The following is a 17955-nucleotide window of genomic DNA, read 5'->3' as shown; positions in this document are numbered from 1 at the left end:
TAAGGCGCCTCATAAGCAAAATACTCCCTCCGAAGCAAGCCAAGGGGGTGAGCCTGGATGGCGTATTAAGGATACCTAAACCAACGACGGCCCCTAAAGCGGCACCCCGAGACCTCATTGTAAAATTCCAAAAGCGTCAGGACAAGGAGGCTATCATGACCGCCATCAGAGGCAATACTCCATACGCCTTCGAAGACATGTCCCTCTCTTTTTATGCAGACCTGTCCAAAGGAACAACGGCCTGGCGCGCAACACTTCGGCCCTTCACCGCCTTACTCTGTGCACATGGTATCAGGTACCAATGGCGCCCACCCCACAAACTGCAGGTGATTCATGAAGAAACCACGTATTTAATAACAGATCTGCTGGAGGCGAGAAGGCACCTAACAATTTTGGGCCTTCCACAAGACTCTATTTCACAACACCGCAAGCCCTCAAAGCCCCATGAATGGAACCCTGCTACTTCTGAGACATTTGTCCCACGAGGGACCACCCAAGATGCACGGAAACCGGCCCATACCTGAGGGACCCTCAAAGACTGGCAGGGCTAAACCACCCACTTTTAATACTGCTTGCATGGTTGTAAATATGTTGGGGAAACGGTATTACTATGCACCCTCACATAGACAGCACTTACACGATAGGTGGCACATCATGGCTACTGATTAACACATAGCCATACACATCCCCCCTTGCAACCACGCCATCAGGGCTGCTGAGCCGCACAACCGCCCTCACCTAGCATCACTGACTTCAGTTGCTATAGTTTAGCCCGACATCTGAAGCACCATACAGGTCCAGGGCACTCAATGTAAGTAGCGAGGTTCACCTCACCACTAACCACATCACACACCACAGGGATTAACCATCCCTCTCCACCAAAGACACTCAGGGCAACTAACCTCACCTGTATGCTATCCAATTACTAAATCCTACAGGTTATCTGCCGAACACCCATCCACACCCCTCAATAATGCAGACCCAGCCTCTAAAGCTATAACAGGCATCTTTATTTTATCGGGCGGCACACTGCATTAATTTAAGTTATAATTTATTTTGATCCTGATCTCTTATGCCTCAATGTTCGCCTTCCATACACTTGTGCTCCACGGCGGGACCTGTACATATGTTTTTTGCTGTTTTGTGTTTGCATGTATATTTTTACAACGTTTTGCTCACTGCACACCTTGTGCAACCTTAAACAGGGCAGAAGCCCTACTTAACTAAAGCAACAGGTCTAGCCGAGATTACACGCACTATATCTAACTGTATACCACGGTCCAATGTCAATGCTAAAGAAATATTTTAAGTCCAGATACAGGATGCTGCAAATGCCAGATAAACCTTACTGCATAGCGCTCAGACCTAAATTGTTATGTGTTTAATTGTTTAAAACTTTTCCATTATATAAAAATGTGCACCGTCTTCCATGCCAATGTTCATAAGGCAATGTTCAAGATTACACTGTTGTGGCGTTGTGGAACCTATCTGTAAAACATGCACAATAAAATAAAGAATTTAAAAAAAAAAAAATGTGTTCTGGTGGTAAAAAACATTTTAGTGATTTTAATTGGCTGCTCTTACACTCTCAAGTTATTCTTTAAAGGGACACTATAGTCATCAGAACATCTACAGCTTAATGCAGTTGTTCTGGTGAGTATAATCATTATATGCAAGCTTTTTAATGCAAACACTACCTTTTCAGAGAAAAGGCAGTGTTTACATTGCCCCTAGGGACACCTCCAAGTGGCCATTACTCAGATGGCCACTGGAGGCGCTTCCTGGCTCAGTGCTGCACAGTAGGCAGCAGTGCCGTTCAGCATCTCCACGCTCTGCATGGGGGCGCTGAATTTTCCTCACAGTGATGAATTAATTCAATGTATCTCTATGAGGAGGTGCTGATTGGCCAAAACAGCATTTGGTCCCGTCCGCTTGCCAATTTTATCCAAGGGGACGGAGCCAGCGCCCCAAAATAAGGTGAGTTTTATTGCTTTTAAGGGGGTTGGGGGGGGGGGGGGGTCGTCAGGAATACATGGTCGTATCTCCAAACGATCGGTCCTGCCGGTATTTCTTACTGTCCCCGTCCACTCACCGGACTCGACAGCATCTCCAGGGTCCCTCCAGCATCCAGCATTTCATATTCATACGCGGTAATCAGCTCCAGCCCGGGTACCAACTCCCGCAGGTCACACGGTCGACCTATTACCTTGCTTGCACTTCCGGGTCGCTCCTCCGGCAGCGAGGTCGCCGTTCACATAAAACTTACCGCACGAACCGTTCGTTCCCACGCTTTCCACACAGTCTAAGTAATTCAACCGACCAATTAGTCAAACGTTAAGGTCAAATCACTACCGCACTGCCATCTAATGGTCACATATGGGTACTACAACATTCGGGATAATCCCCTATGCATAGAGAATTTGGTCCTTTCACTCCTAATAATACTTCTACTCCCATCTTACTTAGACTACTGTTTTAAATGTTATATGCACATACAGTTGATGAATCATGTCACGCAGCCTCGCAGAGCTGCCATGATCATTACGTCTCTGCACCAACTATCTCACCATACGTATGCCAAATCATTTATTTCCTCGTATCCAGGTCAACCATTATTTCCGTACTGATTTCAGCAACCTATAAGGCCAATATTTACGGTCAGTAAACCAAACATCTTCCCCTCAGAACCGTAAAACGTAAGTCCGCCAATTTCCTTAACATGATGTCACAATCATAAAGCTGCTCTATTTCTCAACTAAACTACCACCACCATACGTTCTTCCATATACTCTTGTCTCCTAAGCCACCCTAATGGGTATATATCTATACCAAACTAGGTGACACCTACGTCGCAAACTATCCTCCCATCCTCACAGCAACAGGATCCACCTGGTACCACGATTCAGGTATAGAATTGCCCTACGTTGTGGGGAGGGCCCAAACGTTACTAGGACTACTTTAACCTCACCTCAGAGGGCCGCCGTTCTTAGTAACACGCTCAAACCCTACCTAACCCATTACCGGCTAATTGTCACTCCTATATTAGTATATGACCGGTCCTTCTATGTCATCCGTGTTCTCTTTAGGTACTCCCTAAAGTTCAGACAACCCTCCCCCTCTCTTCTCATGTCTCCAGCAGTGTCATATGACCTAGGTAAGTGTGCCTTAAACCCATGGCAAGTAATCCCGCATCCCATTCTCACCTGGGAAACCCTTCCCCTACCCCAGCCAGCACTAAAAGTGTACCACTGGCTACTTTGTTAAAGTTAAGCCTTGTTTAGTCATTTAAACTAACCTTGTAAAGCATGCCCCCCCCCCCCCACCCCCATACTCAACCCTATACATAGATAAAGCTTCACATCTTTCCCTATAGGATAGTTAGGGGCTGCTCCGATCGTGCCCCCTCTCTCTTAGTTGCTTAAAGACGGAGAGAATACCTCTCCCTGTGACCGAGAGGCCCTCACTTAAACTCATGGGTAGAGCCTCGTGAAACCACTCCGCATTAACGCAGGCCCTATCACCCCTACTAAGACGAGGTAAATTCAACATGCATATTTACAATAGCTAGCTAGTAACCAGTTGGCATAGGCCGGCTCAGCCCTGCCCAAGACTCACTATTAAATTCTTCTATTGTAGAATGTCACAAATACCAGTAAAAGAAGAAGAACTCTTTCTGCCTGGCACCCCAGTCAGACCCCTCACCCAACCCGGACCCAGTACCCCAACAGATCACCTAGAGACAGCTAGCCTTGGCTCCCTCCGCTCCTGGACTATCCCTAAACTCGCCAGCGAGCTGAAACGCCTAGGCATTCCTTTCCCTGCCACTGGCCGCAAAGCCGAACTGTACCGCCTCCTAACCTCTAGTTCCGGCACTCCCAGGCCTTGTGCTACAGTGCCACTATCCAATGCAGACAACTTCACTGAAGTGAAGAACATGATGGTAGCCCTACTAACTTCCATCAACACCGTCAGCGTCAGACTAGAGAAACTGGAGAATCCTCAGGCGCCTATACCTTCACCTGTAACGGAGCTCCTCACCCTCTCTCCTTCACACGGTAATCCCATCTTTTTTGACCCCACTCCCGGCACTTTCACCCACATAGTCACCCCTGTGCACCTAATACCCCCGACCGTTCGAAAGGACATCCTGGAGGGCAAGGACGTCAACTTAGTTTCCCTAATTGCATCTTAGGATGTCATGGAGAACAAATCATACAAGTATGGGGATTTGTCGGTCGTACTAAAAGCCACAGTCTTAATCGCAAACTCACTATCCCTGAATTCGTGCTCGCCTTTGGACTGTACCGTGACGTAATTTGCACCACCTCACCTCACCGTAGGGAAGAATTGGACTTGTAGATGCACAAGTTGGTGGATCTGGGACACAAGTATGGTGGTTTTGCATACTACGACTACCATAAATCTTTTTCCGCCAAAGCAGCAGCTTCCCTAGCACAAATTAACATCCCCACGAACTGGAGTAGGCTTGACACTGAACTATTCTGTCGCCACTTCGCGGGTCTGAAGCCCCCCCTCTTGCACCATATGCGCTTCCGGGTCCCACTCCACCAACTTGTGTCCAGCAGATCCAAATCTCCCTACCACCAGCCGTACCCCCTTCGTTTCGTCAGCCACAGAACACAGAGGTCTTAAAGACAAATTGGGCAGGCCTATCATATTCCTAGGAAAGGCGCAAATCTGCAACAATTTCAATTCTGGCAGTTGCGGATTTAGCTCATGCAGGCTACTGCACACACTAAAACCATGTGCCCTAACCGTCTGTATCCTAAGCCATGACTGACCGAAGTAAACATAGACAACCTGGCACACTATCTCCACGCACACCCTTCACCCCCCTTGGTAGACTTGATTCAAGTTTTCATTGTAGGTTTCCAACACAGGTATAATTGCACTCCCTACTTGCACCCAGGAATGTCCCAACCTACAGTCAGCTTTACTTGACCCCCAGAACACCAAAGCTCTGATCAAAAAAGAGCTAGACAATGGCTTCATACTGGGACCTTTAACTCACCCACCATTTTCCTGTTGGCGCACAAACCCCATAGGCATCGCCACGGGTAAATTCTCCAATAAACGACAGCTCTTTATCGATTTATCGGCTCCACATTCATTGTCTACTCAGAGTATCAGCTCATTAATCCCCTCTCCAGAGTTTTCATTATACTATGCCACAGTGGATAACGCTATCCATGCCATATTAAGAGCCGGGGTAGATGCGTGGCTAGGCAAAACAGACATCTCAAACGCCTTCAAGCTCTTACCTATACACCCATCCCTATGGCCTGTGCACGGAATCAAGTGTGGGGGGGAAATACTACTTTGCCACACGACTGACATTCGGATCAAAAAGCAGTCCGAAACTATTTGACGTATTTGCAGACACACTAGGCTGGCTCCTTCTCAACATATGCAATTGTCCATCCGTGATCCACTATCTGGACGACTTTCTCACAATAGAAGCCCCACACACAACACCCACCAGCATTAACAAAACAAGGGCGCTTTTTGCTACACTAGGGATACCACTCTCTCAGGAGAAGACAGTAGGGCCTACCACCAATTTGGTTTTCCTAGGAATCCGTCTAGATTCCATAGCGCTACAAGCTAGCCTCCCGAGGGAGAAAGTGATCAGGATCACACAAGCGGTGGAGTCTTTTTTGAAGGGAAACAAGTGTACGAAAACTGAGCTGCAGTCTTTACTAGGTACACTCAACTTTGCAATGAGGATAATACCTCAAGGCAGAGCATTCATATCAAGGCTCTTGAGTCTTCTCCCCCAACTAACAAATGACATCAGCACCATTACATTAGATGAACACGCCATAGCCGATCTCCGCATGTGGCTCAGGTTTATGTCCCACTGGAACGGTAAAGCGATGTTCATACCCCCCGTTTCAGAACATTCTCCCGCTATCTGGACAGACGCCGCAGCACATACCTGGTTGCCGCTATTTACAACAATGCCTGGTTTAGAGACAAGTGGCCACTGGAGACCTCAAATCTGCCCTCTATCTATACGACTTCAGCTTTGTTTGAAATATACCCCATAGTTGCGGCCGCCAAAGTCTGGGGGCGCCTATGGGAAGGTAAAGCAGTAAAATGCTTTACAGATAACAAAGCTGCAAGCGACATTCTAAACAAAGGCAAATCCTCCTGGCTTGCGCACTTTACACTTCCATGTCACATGCTTCCACATACCAGGACACACTAACATTGCAGCTGACGCCCTGTCTCGCTCTCAATTTTAGAGATTCTTCTAAGCCCACCCGTTAGCCGACAAAATGGCAGTGCCAACCCCCTCGTTCCAAGACCTAATCCTGGACTGACCCGCTTAATGGCGCACAGCAGGTTCCTGGCTAGCGCTGCCCTTTCAATCAACACCTCCAAATCATACAATAGAGCCTGTGCAGTATATAACAAATTTACCTCTGAATATCAAGTTGCAGATGTTCATTCTCTGGATACTATAGTAGCATTTATATCCCTTTGCCACCTTTACTTAAAACTGTCCCTAAACACCATAAAACTCCAGATCACTGGTATACAACATCATATATTAAGTGCCTATCCTAGCATCAAACCATTTAGGTCCTCCTACCCAGTGAAGAATATACTCAGAGGCATACAGCGTCTAGACAACCCCACTACAACTAAAAGACAACCTACAGACGGTCCCAAATTCCGGGCACTATCCGACCTATTAGACACCAAACCCTTCGAACCAAATACGAATCTCACCATCAAAACTGCAGTTTACCTGGCATTTTATGGGTTCTTGCGACCCAACAAATTCACCGCTGACAACATCACATTATCAAAAGATTATCTGAAAGTATCCGATCTAAACAAACATTCAGACCATTACGTTCTCACCATCAGTCACACTAAAACCAACCAATCAGGACTACCTACAGAAATAAATTACTATCCCACGGCCAACAAATGGTGCCCAGTGGTAATAATAGACCAGTATGTAGCATCACTCGTTGATACAAATCCTAACAAAACCAAACTACTCACCACAGCCAAGTTAATTTCATACATCAGAGCTCTCTTAACTAGGCTGGGTCTTAACCCCAATGCCTTTACAGGACACTCATTCAGAATAGGGGCAGCCTCCGCCGCCTCAAGACAAAACGTTCCAGTTCACATCATTAAAAGATTAGGATGATGGAAATCCTCAGTCTATTCCACATACATACCACAACCAGAGCCAGAAATAAGACAAGCCTTTAAGAATCTTTCCATGTAAAAAGATGTATAATAAAGTGAATTTCATTCAAACTGTTTGCCCTCTTTTATTACAGGCCTACCCGATACATCAGTTTCGGCACACCATAACCGACTTCCTCAAATGTCTAACCTGTTATAAGTACGGCTTTTTGTCCCCGACTACAAACTGGAAGGCGGAGCCTGAAGTTGTGGGAGGGGTTACCCGGCTATATAAGCACAGACCCCCTACTCCACAGGGCTGATGCCTCCGGGTTCAACCCTCCCACCACTCCCCTAAATATTTATATACATACCATTACCAGGTGGGCCCTCTTTTATTACAGGCCTACCCGATACGTCGGTTTCGGCACACCACAACCGACTTGCTCAAATGTCTAACCTGTTATGAGTACGGCTTTTTGTCCCCGACCACAAATTATATATATATATATATATATATATATATATATATATATATATACACACACACACACACATATATATATATATACACACACACACACATACATACATATATATATATTATATCTATCTAGAGATTGTAGCCGTATTAGTCCAGTGATGTAGATGTAAAAACCAGATAAAATGTGTATCTTGTAATATCTTTTTTTATTGGACTAACAGAATTTTTTAAAGACAAGCTTTTGGGAGAACCTCCCATTCTCAAATCTGAAGCCTTTCTGAGCAAGACGACACATAAAATTCAAAGTTGAGTAGTGATACAGGGGTTAAAGCGACATGAGTGCAGATAAGACACAGGTTTGATAGAAAATAGACAACATTCTTGCAGAGGGTCATAAATATCTATCTGAAGATCAGAGTTAAGGGTGGAGAGAGAGAAAAAACAAAAACAAGCAGACAGTGCAGAAGATGGTACACTTTATACCTACACACAAATATATGTAGCACAAATATTTGTGTGAATGTATAAAGTGTACCATCTTCTGCACTGCTTGTTTTTTGTTTGTTTTTTCTTCAGAAAGATATATACGACCCTCTGCAAGAATGTTGTCTATTTTCTATCAAGCCTGTGTCTTATCTGGCTACTAAAAAAGACTGAATATACCCCATATTGAATACCCTGGGTGGTCTACTTTAAAAAAAATATATGTACATATGAGGTGTGATTCAGAGATATATGACAGATAGCAGTGTTACAATGTCACTATTGATACATTTTAAAAATATATATTTTGAAACAGCAATGTCCTACTTGTACTTATAGCCCTATGACTTGCAAAAAAAAAAAAAAAAAAAAAAAGAACATGTTTACATTTGGGTATTTCTAAACTCAGGACAAAATTTAGAAAATATTTAGCATGGGTGTTTTTTGGCGTTTGTTGATGTGTAACAGAGTTTGGGAGTCAAAGTTAGAAAAAGTGTGTTTTTAAAAAGAATTTCATCATATTTTATCATTTGTTTTAGCGTAAATTATATGATATGATGAAAATGATGGTATCTTTAGAAATACCATTTAATGGCGAGGAAAACATTATATAATAGGTGTCGGTACGGTTAATGAGTAAGAGGAAAATTACAGCTAAACACAACACTGCAGACATTTTTAAACAGCCCTGGTCCTTAACGGTAAGAAAATTGAAAAACGGTCTGGTCACTACGGGTTTAAGGCCACACTTCGAGATTTATGTTGCCTGTATACCGGATATTGGTTCCTGACAGAAAGCTGCAAAGCACTATATGGACAAATCATGTATAAATGTTATATATATTAATATACAATTACTCACAATTACCTTAGAGCATTTACATGGAAATAAATGTACATATGGTTTGGAGTAAGCATTTTGTGAATGAAGAACATTTTTGTATCTTTGGTAAAAAGTAAGTGCTCATTATATCTACAGATGTTTACACCTTTCTCTGTCATTCCAACTCACCATTAGATATATCACTTTTTTTCTTTGCCACAAAAGCTTATTGAAACGTTACAGTCTCCTTCCAATGCCAATTTTAGGAACACAGTCAAAGAGGTTTTGTTTTTTTCATATTTTAATGTACATTAAACCTAAAGCACAAGTCATTTATCCATTTTTAAAATAAAAAAAAAATGGATTTCCATAATTGTCATTTCTTTAAAAAAAAAAAAAAAAGTTTAAAATTACTGTTCTAGAAGTAGCACTGTAACATTTAGTCTTATCAGAAAGGATAGTGTGTTGATTAACTCCGCTGAAAAACAACAGCTTATCAGAGCAGCGGCCAAAGGTTGAGAAGAGCAAAGGTAGTCCGGTAAACCCATTTTTATGTACAATTTAATAGCAAATACAAATGTAGGCCCTTGCTCCCCATTAAAGGTAAACAATAGCATTAGGAATACAAACACGTTTTAATCTACCAAATTTTGGTGTCCCCCCTGCAGTGTGAGGGTTTGAAAGGGGAGTATTACTTACTATTTAGCCCTCACTGAGCCAGTCTCCACAATGTCGCTTCACCTCTTTGGTGGAGATCTTCAGTGTTGCAGATCTCAGTCAGCCCAATATTTCCCCTGGGGGAAACACTGCTATTGGGGTGAAAGTGCCTCTAGTGGCTGTTTAGAAGATACTGCTGTATCTACTAAATGACAATGTTTTAAAAGCTTACCAAACCCTTATACATTTTTTATTTTTAAGGAATAATTCCCTATTTGGCATTACTCTTTAGGTACCACCACAAACACTGTTAAGAAAAAGCAATAAAATATTTACACATCTGAAATCCAGCACTGGACAAAGCGCTTGTCAGAGAGAAGCCTTTGATTGGACCATTGAGCTTTCTCAGAGCGCATGCGCATGCTCCGAGCCAGTAAGGGTAGGGGGAGAGGGAGTGTGGAGGGATTCTGAAAAAAAACAAAAAAACAATGGAATCAGGAGGGCTAATGGGAGAAAGGGGAGACACAAAACTAAGCAGATAAACTGATTGCGTCTGTTGTCAATGTTCAGTGTGCACGGACGACAGACGTAAAATATGGACAGAACTGACATTAGGCATCTGGAACCAAGTTCTGGGCTGCCTAAGTAACATGTGGAAAGGGTGCAACTACAAAATACTCTTGTTGTGCAGTGTCTGAAGCTAAAACACTGCACATCTAGATTCCTTACTCCATGATCACTTCTAAAAGCAGAAGTGGTCATGAACATTTGAGTACGCCTTTAAGTTGTAGGGTTAAAAAGACAGGGGTATGGCACTCAGAACACTTCACCAAGATCTCTGACAAGTCTCTTTGAAATGTCCACTTTCTGTGCCCATTTTAAAGTGGACAATTTATTCCACACAATCATGTGTTTGTGTGTATGTATGTATGTATATGAGAGAGAGAGAAAATTAGAAACACGATAACCCCCTTTCACATGAGATACAATGTTTTTAATTGGATAGAATGAATGCAGATTTTTTTTTTCCCAATGTAACATGCGCCGGTTTCTAAATCAATTTACGTGACACTAAAAATGTAACACATAACTTTTATAGCAATGTTAATTGATCTGAAGCACATTGTATGGCCCCATCTGGCATGTAAATGGTTCTTTAGTTGGCAGCACAACTGATGTCCCCCTAATCTCCCGCAGCAATTCTTACAGTTTCATCGGACACATGATAGGCTTATAGTTCATGGCAGGAACGTAACAGCTGCCTGATAGCTCTCATCCTGTACAGTTCTCCCATAATTGGTCTTTCTCACCATAAAGCACATAGCTATTTGTGCACAGCTGGTTAACTAGGCATGAGAGGGGCTTAAAACTCCAACAACTTTGAGGGTCTGCCAATTAACCTAGTAAGTTCCACAGGCAATGCTACAACTGGATATACTCCTTTACCATCAATAAAGGAACTCAATGAATTCAATGTCCCACAGGTTTCATGACCTTTTCAAACAGGAAAATAAATGCTGCATGTAAATAAAGAATAGCAAGTCCTACCTACTGTATCTAGGTTAGTCACATCCACCACGAACACATATTGTCCTTCATGTGTATAGGCAGCTTGTGAAAACCGCTGTCTGGTAGTATGTAGCATTCAGCTGCTGTAAGATTGAAATTTTAAAATGGTGATTATGACGCCAGGAGTAGCCTTGCTTAGATCCTCGGTAATGGGGCAAACTTTTTTTTTTCCAAAGGTTTGCCCACTTTCCTGGGCACCTGCCAGGCACGAGTCTCATGACTAATGACGCCCCAATGACACTGCTTGGAGGTGTAATTACACATCCTGCAGCAAAGGGGTTAAACTCTGTATGAGTAGCGTTTCATAGCAAAATGCTGCACCATGACCACTTCAAATCACTAAAGGGGTCATGGTGCTTGGAGTAACACTTTAAAGGAGCCCCTATAACTAGTTCATCTCAATAAAGTCATTATTGGGAATGGAGGACTTAGCTTTCACCCACAAGATAAAGCATCAGCCTGGACCTCCAGCCACATAGCGACTTCAATGAGATGAAGTCATTATGGGGGCTGGAGTGTTCTTCAGGAGGCCTTCTTCACTCATTCATTTTGTTTCCGTCATGCATTAGACAAAAGATACATAATACAAAACCGCTCATTTCACGTATTGTCCAACCACATGAAGAAGTGATGTGGCCACATAATGATAGATCTGGTGACCCTAAATCCATCTTATGTTTTACATTCAAGAGCAAGGAAGATGGAGATTTTGGAGAGTACAAATTTGCATCATTCTTTGTTCTAATACTGCGTTCACTGTTTAGTCCTGTATTGTTTTTGTATTTTACCAACAGCAGTGTAAAATCATCACGCACACTGAGAGCAGCAGGCTTGGGTGAACTTCCGCCAATATTTCATATATTAGATGTGCCTCGAAGGCAAAATGCCAGATCAGAAATCTGCTGAATTTAAATCTTTCCCATCCAATAAATGTTAGCAAATCATCCATGCCCATGACATTTGGTTACAAAACTAGACTCATATTTAATCACACAATACGGTACAAGAAACACGGTTTACTGACAGATTCAGGGCTATTTACTAAAGTGAGAATTCATAGAGAATTTTAAATCCAAGGCTAGAGAAGCCAACCTGAAAGCATAATTGACTTAGAGAATAATTCAAGTTCGGCTATTTTGACCTTACATTTGAAATTCACTTTGAATTCTCATGTTAGTAAAAAAAAACCTGTAAATAATAATATACTGAAATCATTTAACTACCCATTTGTTGTGTGCTTGTCAAATCGCGTATCCCACACATTTATCAGGGAGAGTAAAATGATAGGCAACTAATTTTATGGAGTGCGTGTAATTTCACCCCAGAAGTTATTGGAGCATACAGGCACAACAAAGGACATATAAACAGTGCGATTGTCACATTCATTTAAAATGACCATTTAAAATCTGCAAAAAAGAAAAAGGAGGCTGTAAACATGCAAGCTAGGACCTAAGAACCTACGGGTTTGTTGTTTGCTGTCAAATTAACTCAAGAATGATAACAATGATTTTAATAGCTGTGTGCACAAGTACAGAGCTTGAAGTCCGCTACCCATAAGCCAAATGGTCTTTATTTGCCATTAACACCCAGCCAGGAATTCTGTTTGCCACAATGCAGCAAAATACGGCCTTGTTGTCTTTAATCACAATCGCAGAATTTGATTTACAAATGAATAAAAGGACTATATAGTGCACTAGATAACAAAATAGACATGGCCATAAGATATTAAAAATATGATTGCATGTCAATATAATGGTGTTGAGATACTTACCCTAAGCACTGACCTTCACCATCCGGGTTCCAGAGTACAAACGCTGGAGGATGAAAGGGACTCCAAAGACCTAAACCTCCAAAACCAACAAGAACAGGTGCGCAAACACACCTACTTTCTAGCCCAATTCCATAGACGACTAGATGACCTAGATATAGGGGGTCGGAGAAACAGCTTGAGAATCAGGGGCCTCCCAGAACCCCCTATTAACACCAGAGAAGATCACACTCACCCTACAGGCTTTGTTTAATAACATTTTTGATTGCCCTGTAGATACACAGGGCCGATCCTGGGCGGGTGCACAGGGTGCACTGCGCCCAGGCACCAGGAAGTAGGGGGAACCGCGCGGAGCAGGCCGATGGCCTGTCACAGGGAGTCCAGCAGACGGCCAGCTAGCCACCTAAGGGCGCCCCCGGAATGGTGGTTATATAGCAAGTTAGAGTAGGCACCTGCTTATCCCAGACGACAAGTGCCTACTCTGCAGCAATATACCGGCCAGGTGAGGAAGGAAGCAGGCGGCGAGGAAGCACTGCTTGTGCTGATGATTTTCCTGCTCCCTTGCGTGCCCTCTGTGGTGATGCCGGGAGCCGGAATATGATGTAATTCCAGCCCCGCATCACTAAACCGTGCGAGGGAGGAGAGAGGAGAGGATCATGAAAGTTACTGGATCCCAGGGAGAGGACCCAGAAGACTCCTAAAGGTAGGAGCAACAAACAATACAATTAATTTCTGAGTATGTGTGCAAGACTGTGTAAGTGTGTATGTGTCTATCAGTAAGTGTGTGTGTCTGTGTATGTATGTCAGTAAGTGTGTGTCTGTCAGTGAGTTAGTGTATATCCGTCAGTGAGTGTCCGTCAGTGAGTGTCCGTCAGTGAGTGTCCGTCAGTGAGTGTCCGTCAGTGAGTGTCCGTCAGTGAGTGTCCGTCAGTGAGTGTCCGTCAGTGAGTGTCCGTCAGTGAGTGTCCATGTTTTGGTCAGTAAATGTATCTGTCAGTGAGTGTGTATGTGTCGGTCAGTGTTTGTGTGTGTGTGTGTGTGTCAGCGAGTGTGTCTGCCAGTGAGTGTTTGTGTGTGTGTTTTTGTCAGTAAATGTCAGTGAGTGTGTGTGTCTGGCAGTAAGTGTGTCTGTCAATGTGTGTGTCCGTCAGTAAGTGTGTGTATGTTAGTGTTTGTGTGTGTGTCAGCGAGTGTGTCTGTCAAGTAAGTGGTTGTCTGTCATTGAGTGTGTGTGTCTGTCAGGGTTTGTGTGTGTCAGGGTCTATGTGAGTGTGTCATTGAGAGTGAGTGCCAGTGTGTGTCAGCAGGACCAGCCTTTGGGGTGTGCAAGCTGTGCGGTTACACAGGGCGCCATGACAACAGAAGCGCCCAGCGGCCAACACAGCTTGCAAGTTGTGGACACCAGCATATTATATTTAAAGGATTCCTTGCTGGTCCACTGGTGCGCACCGGTAGTAGGTGCATTTAGATCATACTCTCCATCGTGGTTCCGGCGCTCAGGTAGTGAGTCAGAGAACAGGCTCAGAGATTCTCAGCCTGCGCTCTGACAAAATTAAAAGCCAGAGCCGTGAAGGAGTGGGTCTGAAACAGGATGTGCGCTTCCTGCTATTAACCACTTGACTGCCAGGGAAAGGATATAGGATTCCACTGGACCACCAGGATCATATGAGGGGGCATTTGTGACCAAGCACTAGAATAAGGAGGGCGCTGTAGGGAAGAGTGTCACAGCTTGGAACACGGTAGGACTCAAGAGAGTGAGCGGCTGCTTTAGAATGTAGCCTTGAAAACTTCCCAGCCCTAGAAACTCTCCCCAGTATGTAGCTGGCAAAGGAGCTGCTGTGTAGGTGGTGTTACACCAACAATACTCTGCTGAGTAACTACCTACCTACCCTGTCACATAACACACCTGAACACCAATTCAATTAACCTATCAACCAACCTGCTATACATAAGCCTATGTGACTGCGTGTGTTGTGTGTCTATGTATGGGACTTTGTGTGTCTTTTAATGTATGTGCTTCTGTGGTTTTATTTTTTTTTTTATAAATGTTTGTAATTGTGTTAATGTGTGTATGTCTGTGACTGTGAATAACCCGGTATGTATGTGACTGTGTATTTTGGTATGTGCCTCTGTATATGTATGTGAGTGTGCACATGTCGATATATGTATGAGTTATGATCTGTGGATTTATATGTATGTGTATTAATTTGTGTATGGAGTGCATACATCCCTTGAAGGAAAGCTATTTTACATAGAAGCTTTGCATTAAAAAAATATTTATATAAATGAGTTTAGAGAGATAATTGTTTTAAAGAGGACTTCACCAAGTCTAAAGCTGCTGCCGCACAGAGGGGAAGCAGGAAGGAATACCTGCCTACCACTAGACACCCTGGCCTCCTTTCCTCCTCCCAGTGTTCATGACAGCAAGGACTCTGTGTATGTGACACTGAGAGATAGAGAGTGTGTGTGTGTGACTGATACAGTGTCCATATGACAGTGTGAATGTGTGTGTATTGTATTGTGTGTGACTGTCTAGGTATGCATGGGGCAGTGTGTGTGTAATTGTGTGTTTATGTATGATGTGATTTAAAGCGCTGAGTGCTGGACTTCCTTGTTTTGTGTACCACTATGTGTCTGTCAGCGAGTGTTTCAAATTAATGAGATTGTGTATCCAGTGGTGTACATACTGGGGTCCCCGCCGCCCTGTGACCCGGCATGTACCCAGTGTGGCCAGCCTCTTCTCCTGGGGGGCCCAGGAGCCGGTCACCTCAGGGCTCCCCGCGGCTGGCCCTGGTGTCACCGGGCGGGCAGGCTGGCGCGTGCGCAAGGGAGCACTCTCCCCTGAGCGCTCTCTGCCCAGCTCCCTCGCGCACCACACTGATACCGGAGCTGGAATATGACGTCATATTACAGCTCGGAATCAGTATGTGGCGCGCGAGGGAGCTGAACAGGGAGTACTCAGGGGAGAGTGCTCTATCGCGCGCCCGCCAGACAGCCAGCCCACCAGGTGACACCACTGGACCCCAGGGAATCCCCTCAGCACTCCAAAAGGTAGGGAGGCTGTGGGATTACATTTTTAAAAAAACGTGTGTGTGTTAGAGTGTATGTTAGTGTTAGAGTGTATGTTAGTGTTAGAGTGTGTGTGTTAGTTTGTGTGCGTCTGTTAGTGAGTCTGTTTGGTGTCTGTTAGGGAGTGTGTGTTTTGTAAGTGAGTGTGTATGTGTGTCTGTCAGTGATTGTGTATGTATGTCTGTCACTGAGTCTGTGTCTGTCAGTAAATGTGTGTGTCTGTGATCCTAGGATACATATACTGTTGTGTCTTGATGAAAGTTCCAAATTAGGAACTGAAACGTCTACCATTTGTGCCAATAAAACTCAAACTGCAAATCCAGGAGTGCCGGCAAGTTTCCTATTCTGCTACCTACAAGTGTGGCTTGGCACCCGGTGTCATTTGGCTGGAGGTAGGAGTGCCAAGGCTTGGAATATTATATATATATATATATATATATATATATATATATATATATATATATATATATATATATATATATATATATATATACATACATACATACATACATACATTTTGGGTAACACCTCTGAAAATAACTCATATCTCCAAATCAATATTGACCATTTTTTGCTGAATTTAAATTTGTTTTGTTTTATATTCTTGTGTTTTTTGGGGGGAAAAAAATAGCCAGAATAAGCACCTAGAGATCAGTTAGTGTCTATGTTATATTGAGTTTCTGCTAGCCGCCTTGCCATGTGAACCTGTACTCATTGTTCTGCACGTAGTCAATTGATCTGTTTGTAATTTGCTGATCCTTGTTGTAATAATGCCTGTACAATATTTTTGCAGAAAAAAAAAAGCTCTTTTTATGGAAAGAAAAAGAAAAATCTAAATATGCATGATATTCAACTAAATTGCAAATAGATGGCAATTCACAAGTCAGTGACAAAGAGATTGTGGCCAGAGACACATACAATGTAAATACAGTCTAGGCTGCACAACCCTGACCTATGTGCTACAGCAGGCTGCTTAGTTAATAAGTCAGCTAATCACTAGACTATGCTGAATATGGTATTGCACATCCAATTAACTTATTTAGCATACCTGACCTGGCCTGTCTGCTGGAATTAACATTACTAAAGCATATCTCAACATCCAATTGCTACAATGTGCTGTCAGAGGCACTTAACAAAAAGCACTTTGCCTAAATGGATGCAAGAGAGCCATTATCAATGAGTGATGTGTTATTTGCTTCTTAGCAACTGATAAACAATATAGAAATATTAACTGCAGGCGATAATAAAGAGACAATAACAAAAAAACCATGCCAGCTATTTTAACCGGCTCTGCAATGTGTACCTGGGCCCTGAGGCAGCAAGAGCAATAGGTTTATGGGCGGATCTTTAAAATGTAGGTTATTGTTAGCTGCCAAAATCTCCCAGAACTGATTTCTTACCTGATTTTAATCCACAAACATATTTTGATTGCTAGATTTCTTTGAAATGCCGGTTAGAATACTTTATTTGTTTCCCAAGTTCTGGACATTCCATTACAACTTTGTAGTCCAAACTGTCAGCTGGGGGGTGGTTCCATGTACAGCAGGTAGAGCGTGGCTTAGCAGAGAGAGTTATAATCCAGAAAGCAGACAATGGAACCACTAGAAGACCCAGATCCAAAGCAGCAGCAGGTGATCTCAGTCTGTCAGCCTCCCTGTCAGTGGTGAGCCAGCTCTCCGGCATTGCCTGGTCACAGTAAGGAGGAATGTGGGAGGGGACACGGGGACGTTCACCTGCGTCTGTGTGTATCCAGCGACAGGGACCTGGAGGGGTGGGAGTATGGGGCTAGGGATGGGAGGGGTTAATATTTGCTTCACTCTCTGGACTGGGGGCAGGTATGGAATTCTCACACAGAATGGTAGAACTTCCACAGAGAAACAATGTTACACAAGAAAGAGATGGAGTGCAGGATGCACAGACATATTAAAC

General features: G+C 43.5%; 1 protein-coding gene across 2 annotated transcripts in view; it reads right to left on the bottom strand.

Moving 5' to 3' along the window:
* Positions 1-17720, bottom strand: part of MAP3K13 (mitogen-activated protein kinase kinase kinase 13) — a 102056-nt gene extending 84336 nt beyond the window's left edge. Inside the window, exon 1 of one of the 2 annotated variants that reach the window (XM_063429882.1) lies at positions 17427-17720. The gene's annotated coding sequence lies outside the window, so the exon portion shown is untranslated. Of the gene's footprint in view, positions 1-11168; positions 11214-17426 lie in introns of those variants that run through there. The other variant, XM_063429883.1, reaches the window with a different exon arrangement.
* Positions 17721-17955: the final 235 nt, after the last annotated feature.

The sequence above is a fragment of the Pelobates fuscus genome, chromosome 8 (assembly GCF_036172605.1).
Source record: "Pelobates fuscus isolate aPelFus1 chromosome 8, aPelFus1.pri, whole genome shotgun sequence".
Classification (NCBI taxonomy): domain Eukaryota; kingdom Metazoa; phylum Chordata; class Amphibia; order Anura; family Pelobatidae; genus Pelobates; species Pelobates fuscus.
The sequence above is the reverse complement of the archived record's forward strand: the minus strand, read 5'-3'. Positions and strand labels throughout refer to the sequence as shown.